The sequence below is a fragment of the Hyperolius riggenbachi genome, chromosome 2, assembly GCF_040937935.1.
Source record: "Hyperolius riggenbachi isolate aHypRig1 chromosome 2, aHypRig1.pri, whole genome shotgun sequence".
NCBI lineage: Eukaryota > Metazoa > Chordata > Amphibia > Anura > Hyperoliidae > Hyperolius > Hyperolius riggenbachi.
The window spans coordinates 505821732-505833833 of record NC_090647.1 but is presented as its reverse complement, the minus strand read 5'-3'; positions in this window follow the sequence as shown (position 1 = coordinate 505833833).

Genomic DNA, 12102 nt, shown 5'->3' with positions numbered 1-12102 from the left:
CTGAGTTCAATCGCGGCGCCTGGAGCGAAAAGCTAGCTGACTGAGGGTAGGCTGCCCGCTGGGGTCGACACTGACACGGCAGACCTTCTGATGGTGGCTGTAATGTTGCTCCCTGTCCTCTTGCCCTTGCTGCCCCTCCCCCAGCTGCCGGTGCCAGCAGACATAGTACAACTTATATGTGATGATGTCACCAGATGATGTGGGGTGCTCTTACTTTAATAAAATCGGGGTTGGACTTTACATAAAATCAGCATGGAGTGACAGACGCAGAGTAGAGGACAGACAGTGCACACTGTGTTATGGTGGCGGCCTGGCGGGTACACGTGGTGCGTTCCTGCACTCGATTTCCCGCTCAATTCCCGTCAACTCGATAATTTCTGGCATGTCCGATTTGCGTTTCGATGGATCGTTAGGTCGATTTGGCATACTTTACATGCGAATTGACCTAACGATCCATCGAAACGCAAATCGGACATGTCGGAAATAATCGAGTCGCGGGAATCGAGCAGGAATTCGAGTGCGGGAACGCACCGTGTGTACCCGCCAGGCCACCATAACAACTAACTGCAGTACTAACTGCAATACAATAACACAGTAATCCTCCTATTCCCTATATTGTCCTGCTGGCCTACACAGACACAGACACAGACAGGACCTAACTGAGTGAATGAAAGCAAACAATTACAAGCTAGCTAGCTAAAAACACAATAGAACAATAGTGTAGTGAAGGTGTTTAGCACTCAAAGCTTTAGGATTATCACTGTATACAGCACTTGCTAAGCCAGCAATGGAGCAAGTCTGTCAGTGACCAGCCAGCCACACAAGCAAGGACGATATGTCTCATCATGCCAGCCCTCCTTGCTATACAGGGGGGTTGGCCAGGGTTCCCTTCTGTGATTGGGTGCCAGGACTTAGGCTGGGAGGCCTCTGATTGGCTCAATGAGGTCAAGTGGGGCTGGCCAGGGTTCCCCTCTGTGATGGTTGCTAGGGCTTCTGCTGGGAGCCCTCTGATTGGCTGAATGAAATCATCTCCTTACTAGTTACACTATCCGGATCCAGATCCGGATATCTGGACGGATACCCGAGGGTATCCGGATTATGTAGCTAGCTATCCGGATAGAATCCGGATATTGCTATCCGGATAGTGGCCCAGGTATCCGGATCCGACCCGGATAGCGGAAAAATGGTCGGATACCCGGGTTTACCCAGGTACCCGGATCCGGATGAGCATCCCTGATTATAACGCATTTCGCGGAACACAGTCTGCTTCCTCAGATCAAATACAAAGCAGTGTCTTTATACCGTAGACAGTAAGTTTGGAGCACCTAATTAGGAGTGCTTTACTGCCCAAGTGGTTTCTCTCTTTCTGGTATCTACAGTATATGTAGTATTTGGGCAGCACAGTGGCGTAGTGGTTATGGCAGCCCCCATATTACTCTCGCTTCTGGTGTGCTTTAATGCAGGCTTTAAAACTTAGTACATTTGCCAGTAAGGATGATCAATGGGAGGCAAAAATTGTTTGCAGATTGGCATTGGATTAATCATTTTTTTTAATATGCCCAATTCCAGCTGCATACAATTTGCAATAAATTTGCATGCAAGTGTTATTTGCATCTCATTGACCATCTCTATTTGCCAGTAAACCATTCGCAGATCAATCCACATATTCATTTTGTATTATTTGTATTACTTTATTCATCATGTTTGGAGGTTCATAACTTACAACAGCCTCTTTCCTATGAAACGAAAATATCAAAAGCGTCTGCACACTCCGTGAAAGTTAGCGTAGTGTATTCACATAACACACTAGATACCTATTCCAGTCACCAACGACTGTTTCGGGGCCACAGCGAGTCCCCTTTGTCAAGGCATATAGCAGAATGGTAACATTACCAATGTGTTATATGCCTTGACAAAGGGGACCAGCTGTGGCCCTGAAACAGTTATTTTCACTGGAATGGATATCTGGGGCTTGATTCACAAAGTCATGCTAACTGTTTAGCACGGGTGTGCTAAACAGTTAGGATGTGAAGTGCCGTTCGCAGACTTTTGCGAGCGCAAATTGCCCCGATTTGCACGAATCTCGGCAATTTGCGCTTGCAAAAGTCCGCGATTGTGCGAATCGCGGCACTTTGCGCGCACAAAAGTCAGCGAACGGCACTTCACGTGCTAACTGTTTAGCACACCTGTTTTTTTTGTGAATCAAGCCCCTAGAGTGTTATGTGCATCAGTGGTGCTCAAATACCCCTTTTTAAAATTCGAGTTTGGTCGAATTCGAATAGTAAATTATTCGAGGTCAGTCGAATATTCGAGTCGAATAATTTTTACTATTCGATTCGACCTTGGACTTCGAGCTCACTATTCGAGTCGGTATTCGAGCTCATTATTCGAGCTGACTATTCGAATTGGCCTTAAATAGCTTCCAACACTTGTTTTGAGGGTGAATGATGCAAGAAACATCTTTTTTTCCAAGTAACAACAGCAAGTGATTATGTGGGGATGTTCCTTTAAAAAAAAAAAGGTGAAAAGAGAAGTTGTGTCCAGAATTTTGTTCAGTACTGTATATACTTCTTCTTCTTCTTCTTCTTCTTCTTCTTTATCTTCTATCTTCTTCTTCTTCTATATCTTCTTCTTCTATATCTTCTTCTTCTATATCTTCTTCTATATCTTCTTCTTCTTCTATATTGTCTTCTTCTTCTTCTTCTTCTTCTTCTTCTTCATCTTCTTCTTCTTCATCTTCTTCATCATCATCTTCTTCATCTTCTTCATCATCATCATCTTCTTCTTCTTCTTCTTCTTCATCATCTTCTTCATCTTCTTCTTCTTCATCTTCTTCTTCTTCATCTTCTTCTGCATCTTCTTCATCTTCTTCATCTTCTTCTTCTTCATCTTCTTCATCTTCTTCTTCATCTTCTTCATCTTCTTCATCATCTTCTTCTTCTTCTTCTTCTTCTTCATCTTCTTCTTCTTCTCCTTCTTCTTCTTCTTCATCTTCTTCTTCTTCATCTTCTTCATCTTCTTCTTCATTTTCTTCTTCTTCATCTTCTTCTTCTTCTCCTTCTTCATCTTCTTCTTCTTCATCTTCTTCTTCTTCATCTTCTTCATCTTCTTCTATATCGTCTTCTTCTTCACTTATTTCTCTTTTCAATTTTTTTTTTACAGAAATGCAGCTATTTTTGAGCGTAACAAATAGCTGGTGGCGCACGCATGTTGGAAGCGCCATTGTATGTGCTCCCTGGCAGTGGAAACACACAGACAGCAGGAGGTAAATTCAGCAGCAGGAGGAGGAGGATGAGTGTGTGGCAGCAGGCAGTCAATGAGGCAGGCAGCGTGACATAATAGCCCTGATACCTAGCGGTGATACCAGGGCTGTAAATAAACACAACAGGAGGTCCCAGACAGCGGTCGTGCAGCCCACATCGTGTCCAATACACAACTGGGACAACACAGTTTTCAACCCGGGCACCTCAGAAAAATTAAACCTTTTTTTTTTTAATGGTTTTTTGGTTTTGTTTGTACAACCAATTACACAGATATATAGCTATTGTTTGACGTAATAGCTGGTGGCAGAGTGGCAGCAGAATGTAATTCTGTGTACCCTGGCAGTGGGAAACACAGACCGACAGCAGCAGTAGCAGGAGGAATGGAGGAGTAATGTGAGCAGCTATTGTTTGACGTAATAGCTGGTGGCAGTGTGGCAGCAGAAGGTAATTCTGTGTACCCTGGCAGTGGGAAACACAGACAGACAGCAGCAGCAGGAGGAATGGAGGAGTAGTGTGAGTGTGGCAGCAGGCAGGCAGCGTGACATAATAGCCCTGGTACCTAGCGGTGATACCAGGGCTGTAAATAAACACAACAGGAGGTCCCAGACAGCGGTCGTGCAGCCCACATCGTGTCCAATACACAACTGGGACAATACAGTTTTCAACCCGGGCACCTCAGAAAAATTAAATCTTTTTTTTTTTTTTATGGTTTTTTGGTTTTGTTTGTACAACCAATTACACAGATATAGAGCTATTGTTTGACGTAATAGCTGGTGGCAGAGTGGCAGCAGAATGTAATTCTGTGTACCCTGGTAGTGGGAAACACAGACCAGCAGCAGCAGCAGGAGGAATGGAGGAGTAATGTGAGCAGCTATTGTTTGACGTAATAGCTGGTGGCAGTGTGGCAGCAGAAGGTAATTCTGTGTACCCTGGCAGTGGGAAACACAGACAGACAGCAGCAGCAGGAGGAATGGAGGAGTAGTGTGAGTGTGGCAGCAGGCAGGCAGCGTGACATAATAGCCCTGGTACCTAGCGGTGATACCAGGGCTGTAAATAAACACAACAGGAGGTCCCAGACAGCGGTCGTGCAGCCCACATCGTGTCCAATACAAAACTGGGACAACACAGTTTTCAACCCGGGCACCTCAGAAAAATTAAACCTTTTTTTTTTTTTTAATGGTTTTTTGGTTTTGTTTGTACAACCAATTACACAGATATATAGCTATTGTTTGACGTAATAGCTGGTGGCAGAGTGGCAGCAGAATGTAATTCTGTGTACCCTGGCAGTGGGAAACACAGACAGACAGCAGAAGGGCAGTACACAGCAGCCCACTGTAGGTGTAAAATGTGTGGCTGCAGGCGACGTAATAGTCAAACTGAACCAGGCTGGCTTAGTGAGCAGGAGCCAGGAGGTGGTAAAGGGTGGTAAGGCACATTAACGATGGTTCTTAGCCAGTTCATGTCCCCCTCTCGCCGACAACAGGGGCCAGGAACTCGCCTTCCACCCACGCCTGGTTCATCTTGAGAAACGTCAGTCTGTCCACAGACTTGTGAAACAGACGTGAGCGTTTCTCGGTGACCACGCCACCAGCTGCACTGAAGCAGCGCTCGGACAGCACGCTGGAAGGGGGGCAGGACAGCACTTCCAGGGCGTACTGTGCCAGCTCGCTCCAGATCTCCAGGCGCTTGACCCAATATTCCATGGGATCAACAGGGGCATCGCTGTCAAGCCCGCTGTAGGACCCCATGTAGTCAGCCACCATGCGGGTCAGGCGCTGGCTGTGACCGGAGGAGGATGCTGCTGCATCATGCACCTCCTCTCTAGTCACTGCTGCCGGAGCCTCTACAGTCCTGTAGAGCTCGTGGCTGAGAGACAGCAGGTCTGTGGGGCGCTTGCTGCTGGATGCAGGCACCTGCTGCTGCCTCTGTGCTGGCTGCTGGACAGTGGGGGTGGAAGGCTGGGGGAAGGCTTCCTCCAAGCGCTCAACAAGGGCCTGCTGCAAGCTCCTTATTTGTTGCGCTGGGTCTCCTCCTGCAGGCGGCAGGAACTGGCTCAACTTCCCCTTGAGGCGTGGGTCCAACATCATGCTGATCCAGATGTCCTCCCTCTGCTTCATCTGGATCACCCTGGGTGGGGTTCTTGCGCAGGCACGCCAGCATGTGCGCTGCCATTGGGAAGAGGCGGGCCACGTGTGCTGGCACATCGACGGCAGTGCTGTCCTCCTCATCCTCCTCCTCTGCCGCCTCATCCTCTCTCCACCCCCGCACCAACTCAGCTGCGCTGTGCTGATCCCCCTCATCAGCAGCAAGGTCAGGGACCTCCACCAAGTCCTCCTCCTCCTCCCCCTCAGAGGTGGACTGTGCAGCTGCTTGCCGCTCCTGCTGGTCCAAGGCTGCCGCTCCCTGTTCCAGCAAAGCATCGAGGGCCCTGTTCAGCAGACAAACCAGGGGCACCCACTCGCAGACCATAGCATGGTCCCTGCTCACCATGTTAGTGGCCTGCAGAAAGGGAGCCAGCACTAAGCACACCTGCTGCATGTGCCTCCAGTCATCATCGGGGATGATGGACGGGATGTTGCTGGTCTTGTCCCTTCTCCGAGCGGCGGAAACAGTGGCCAGGGCAAGGTACTGGTTGACAGCGTGCTTCTGTTCAACCAGACGCTCCAACATCGCCAGGGTGGAGTTCCAGCGAGTCGGAACGTCAAGGATCAGCCGATGGCGTGGCAGCTCCAACTCCTTTTGGACGTCTTTCAGGCTCGCACAGGCTGCAGCCGAGCGCCGGAAGTGACGCACAACGTTCCTTGCCGTTTCCAGCAGTTCGCCCATCCCCTGGTAGGTGCGCAAGAACTTTTGCACCACCAGGTTCAGCACGTGAGCAAGACAGGGGATGTGGGTCAGGTTTCCCCTGTCTATTGCGGCAACCAGATTGGCCCCATTGTCGGCCACCACCTCTCCGACTCTGAGGCCTCTGGGGGTCAGCCAAATCCTCTCCTGCTCCTGGAGTTTGGCCAACACATGGGTTGCCGTCAGCTTGGTCTTCCCAAGGCTGACCAAGTGCAGCAGCGCTTGGCAGTGGCGGGCCTTCACGCTGCTGCTGAGGCGGGGGGTTTAGCCAGGTGTGCCGGAGGATGGCAGAGGATCGGAGGAACCTGCTGCAGTTCCCCTGACCCTGCGGGGGGGCACCACCCACTGTGTTGCTGCTGCTGTGCCCGCTGCTGCTCTCCCATCCTCACCCCCTTCCACCAAGCTGACCCAGTGGACAGTGAAAGACAGGTAGCGGCCTGTCCCGAAGCGGCTGCTCCAGGAGTCCATGGTGACGTGGACCCTTTCACCAACCGCGTGCTCCAGCCCTCGCTCCACATTGGCCATCACAAAGCGGTGCAGTGCAGGAATGGCCTTGCGGGCGAAGAAGTGTCTGCTGGGGAGCTGCCAGTCTGGGGCTGCACAAGCAAGCAGCGCACGCATGTCGCTCTCCTCCTGCACAAGCGTGTACGGCAGGAGTTGGGAGCACATGGCCCGTGCCAGCAAGCCGTTCAGCTGCCGCACGCGACGGCTGCTGGGAGGCAGAGCCCTAACCACCCCCTGGAAGGACTCGCTCAAAAGGCTCTGGCGTGGCCTTTTGCTGGCACGGGAATCAGCAGACACAGCAGAGGAGGCCACTGAGGACTGGCTGCCAGAACAGGCCTCAGTGTCGGCGGCAGGAGTTGCAGAGGGGGGAGGAGCAGTGCGTTTCCGCACTCCTGCTGGTGCTGCTGGAGGAGCAGGAGGGCGGGTGGCTGCTGTTGCTGCTGCTGCTGCTGCTGAAGGCTGTGCAGTGATGGGTGTGGTGCCACTGCCAGCACCAGATGCCTTCAGCCTCTGGAACTCCTCATGCTGGTGGAAATGTTTCGCAGCAAGGTGGTTGATGAGCGAGCTGGTGCTGAACTTTAAGGCGTCTGCACCTCTGCTCAACTTCCACTGACAGTGGTTGCAAGTGGCGTACTTGCTGTACACTGTGGGCATGGTGAAAAAACGCCAGATTGGTGACAAAAACGACCCACTACGGCATGGAACCGCTGCTGCCTGTCTCCCTGTGGTGGTTGGGGGGGGGCTTGGGTGCGGCTGGTGGTGGTACTGGCAGATGCTGCTGCTGCTGCTGCTGAGCCTGAGACACCAGCAGGCTGTGGGACCTGCCTACTGCTGCCAATGCTTGCAATGATGCGCCTCCTTGCAAGGCCCACAAGCGCATCCTCCTCCTCCTCCTCAGAGCTGCTGAGGACGCCATCCCCTGGAGGTGGTGGCACCCAGTCTCTGTCTGTCACCGTGTCATCATCAGCCTCCCCCTCCTGAAACATGTCCTGCTGGGATGATGACCCCCCAAACTCCTCTCCTGATGCATGGATGGGCTGCTTGACTGTCGCCACAGTCTTGCTGTCCAATCCCTCATCCCCCAAAGTGCCCATCAGCATCTCCTCCTCCAAATCGCCAACAACAGCAGACAATTGACGCATCATGCCTGGGGTCAAAAAAGTGCTGAGTGACAGGTCGGCGACTGACGGTGAACTGGCCTCCTCCCCAGGCCCTGCTGGGCGGCTGCTGCGAACAGGGGTGGTGGTGGTGGTGGTGAGGGTGGAGGCCTCGGATGCAGAGCTGATGGCGGGCTGCTCATCCTCCGTCATCAGTTGCACCACAGTGTCTGCATCCTTTTCCTCAATGGGACGTTTCCGACCCGGCTGGAGGAAAATCGGAGCAGGTGCTACACGCTGCTGCTGCTGCTGTGTCTCTGCAGCGTGAGTTGCAGATGCTCCTGCTGGGCGGCGCCCAGGGCGTCCACGGCCAGTGGCTATGGGAGGAATGTTAGCCACTGACGCTGCTGCTGCTGCGGAACTGTGCATGGTGGCGCGGCCGCGCCCGCGGCTTGCCACAATGCTGCTCCCTCTCCTCCTGATTCCCTTGCTGCCCTTCCCCTTGCCCAAACCGCGCTGGCTGCCACTTCCAGACATCTTTGATGTTTTGGGCGTAAACACAAAAGTTTTTGAAAAGGGCGGGTGAAAAGTGGGGTACTTTAATGGAGTGGGTTGGTGGGTGAGGTGACTGAGTGAGTGTCCCGACTCCCTAGTACAGTAAGTAAGTAGTAACAGTCAGGAAGTACAACTAGCAGTTACAATAATCAGTAGTAATCACAAGGAAATAGAGTGTGTGTACACTACAGACAGTGAGTGCACGCACGCGCAAACACGCGCAGGAGCTGGCCTATGAACAGAGAGTGAGTGAGTGTCCCTAGTACAGTAAGTAAGTAGTAACAGTCAGGAAGTACAACTAGAAGTTACAATAATCAGTAGTAATCACAAGGAAATAGAGTGTGTGTACACTACAGACAGTGAGTGCATGCACGCGCACACACGTGCAGGAGCTAGCCTATGAACAGTGACTGAGTGAGTGTCCTTACTACAGTAAGTAAGTAGTAACTGTCAGGAAGTAGAATTTACAATAATCAATCAGTAATCAGAAGGAAATAGAGTGTGTGTACAGTACACAGACAGTGAGTGCACACACACACGCAGGAGCTAGTAGCCTATGAACAGTGACAGTGAGTGTCCTAGTACAGTTACAGTATATAACTATTCAGAAGGAAATAGAGTGTGTGTACAGTACACAGACAGTGAGTGCACGCACACGCAGGAGCTAGCCTATGAACAGTGACAGTCAGTGAGTGTCCTAGTACAGTTACAGTATATAACTATTCAGAAGGAAATAGAGTGTGTGTACAGTACACAGACAGTGAGTGAGTGCACGCACACGCAGGAGCTAGTAGCCTATGAACAGTGACAGTGAGTGTCCTAGTACAGTTACAGTATATAACTATTCAGAAGGAAATAGAGTGTGTGTACACAGACAGTGAGTGCAAGCACACGCAGGAGCTAGCCTATGAACAGTGACAGTCAGTGAGTGTCCTAGTACAGTTACAGTATATAACTATTCAGAAGGAAATAGAGTGTGTGTACAGTACACAGACAGTGAGTGCACACACACACGCAGGAGCTAGTAGCCTATGAACAGTGACAGTGAGTGTCCTAGTACAGTTACAGTATATAACTATTCAGAAGGAAATAGAGTGTGTGTACACAGACAGTGAGTGCAAGCACACGCAGGAGCTAGCCTATGAACAGTGACAGTCAGTGAGTGTCCTAGTACAGTTACAGTATATAACTATTCAGAAGGAAATAGAGTGTGTGTACAGTACACAGACAGTGAGTGCACACACACACGCAGGAGCTAGTAGCCTATGAACAGTGACAGTGAGTGTCCTAGTACAGTTACAGTATATAACTATTCAGAAGGAAATAGAGTGTGTGTACACAGACAGTGAGTGCAAGCACACGCAGGAGCTAGCCTATGAACAGTGACAGTCAGTGAGTGTCCTAGTACAGTTACAGTATATAACTATTCAGAAGGAAATAGAGTGTGTGTACAGTACACAGACAGTGAGTGCACACACACACGCAGGAGCTAGTAGCCTATGAACAGTGACAGTGAGTGTCCTAGTACAGTTACAGTATATAACTATTCAGAAGGAAATAGAGTGTGTGTACACAGACAGTGAGTGCAAGCACACGCAGGAGCTAGCCTATGAACAGTGACAGTCAGTGAGTGTCCTAGTACAGTTACAGTATATAACTATTCAGAAGGAAATAGAGTGTGTGTACAGTACACAGACAGTGAGTGCACACACACACGCAGGAGCTAGTAGCCTATGAACAGTGACAGTGAGTGTCCTAGTACAGTTACAGTATATAACTATTCAGAAGGAAATAGAGTGTGTGTACAGTACACAGACAGTGAGTGAGTGCACGCACACGCAGGAGCTAGTAGCCTATGAACAGTGACAGTGAGTGTCCTAGTACAGTTACAGTATATAACTATTCAGAAGGAAATAGAGTGTGTGTACACAGACAGTGAGTGCAAGCACACGCAGGAGCTAGCCTATGAACAGTGACAGTCAGTGAGTGTCCTAGTACAGTTACAGTATATAACTATTCAGAAGGAAATAGAGTGTGTGTACAGTACACAGACAGTGAGTGCACACACACACGCAGGAGCTAGTAGCCTATGAACAGTGACAGTGAGTGTCCTAGTACAGTTACAGTATATAACTATTCAGAAGGAAATAGAGTGTGTGTACAGTACACAGACAGTGAGTGCACGCACACGCAGGAGCTAGCCTATGAACAGTGACAGTCAGTGAGTGTCCTAGTACAGTTACAGTATATAACTATTCAGAAGGAAATAGAGTGTGTGTACAGTACACAGACAGTGAGTGAGTGCACGCACACGCAGGAGCTAGTAGCCTATGAACAGTGACAGAGAGTGTCCTAGTACAGTTACAGTATATAACTATTCAGAAGGAAATAGAGTGTGTGTACACAGACAGTGAGTGCAAGCACACGCAGGAGCTAGCCTATGAACAGTGACAGTCAGTGAGTGTCCTAGTACAGTTACAGTATATAACTATTCAGAAGGAAATAGAGTGTGTGTACAGTACACAGACAGTGAGTGCACACACACACGCAGGAGCTAGTAGCCTATGAACAGTGACAGTGAGTGTCCTAGTACAGTTACAGTATATAACTATTCAGAAGGAAATAGAGTGTGTGTACACCTACAGTGAGTGCAAGCACACGCAGGAGCTAGCCTATGAACAGTGACAGTCAGTGAGTGTCCTAGTACAGTTACAGTATATAACTATTCAGAAGGAAATAGAGTGTGTGTACAGTACACAGACAGTGAGTGCACACACACACGCAGGAGCTAGTAGCCTATGAACAGTGACAGTGAGTGTCCTAGTACAGTTACAGTATATAACTATTCAGAAGGAAATAGAGTGTGTGTACACAGACAGTGAGTGCAAGCACACGCAGGAGCTAGCCTATGAACAGTGACAGTCAGTGAGTGTCCTAGTACAGTTACAGTATATAACTACAATACAAAATACAATCACTAAGTAGTAAAGGACAGCATAAATACTGTCTAATACTATCTAATACTGTCTAATACTGTCTAAATACTAATGAGAAATAAACTAACAGAGGACAGGAGGACAGCTGCCCACACAGGCAAGGCCCTGAGGCCTAAAGCTGTAAGCCTGCAGCAGCTGTCTAAGTCTCTCTCTATGTAACACAAAAGCTACTAACTAAAATACAATGTCTATCTAACTAACAACAATATAGGTGTGTATAGGAGGTGTATGTGAGCAAAAACGCTAGGTAAATGACCACAATAGAGCTCTTGCTAAGCCAAAGCACAAAGGAGCAACTCTCTCTCTATGCAAGTCTCAGGCAAGGACGGAGAAACGGAACATGGCGGCCGCTATTTATAGGGTAGGGGCTGGCCAGGGTCCCCCTCTGTGATTGGCTGCCGTCAGAGGGCCTGGGAGCCCTCTGATTGGCTCTAAGGACATCAATCTGGGCTATGACGCTATTCGAGCTCGGTATTCGAGCTCGAATAGCGCCGTTTGCTCGAATAGCTCGAATAGTGAATGGGCTATTCGCGTTTACTCGAATAGCCCATTCGAATAGCTGCAGCTATTCGGAGCTCGAATACCGAGCTCGAATAGCTGGAAAAGAGCTCGAATATTCGAGCTACTCGAATATTCGAGCTCTGCTGAGCACCACTGATGTGCATAAACCACGTTAACTTTCACGGAGTGTGCGGACCCTTTGGATTTTTTCGCTTTAGAGACATTTGGTCCAGCGCCTTGAATTCCCATATGGTGTGCAACTTCTTCTCTGATGTGGTCCTCCCTATAAAAGGTCACATGATTTTTGTATAAGCCATTAGAAAAGGAGATTTTTCCAGATTG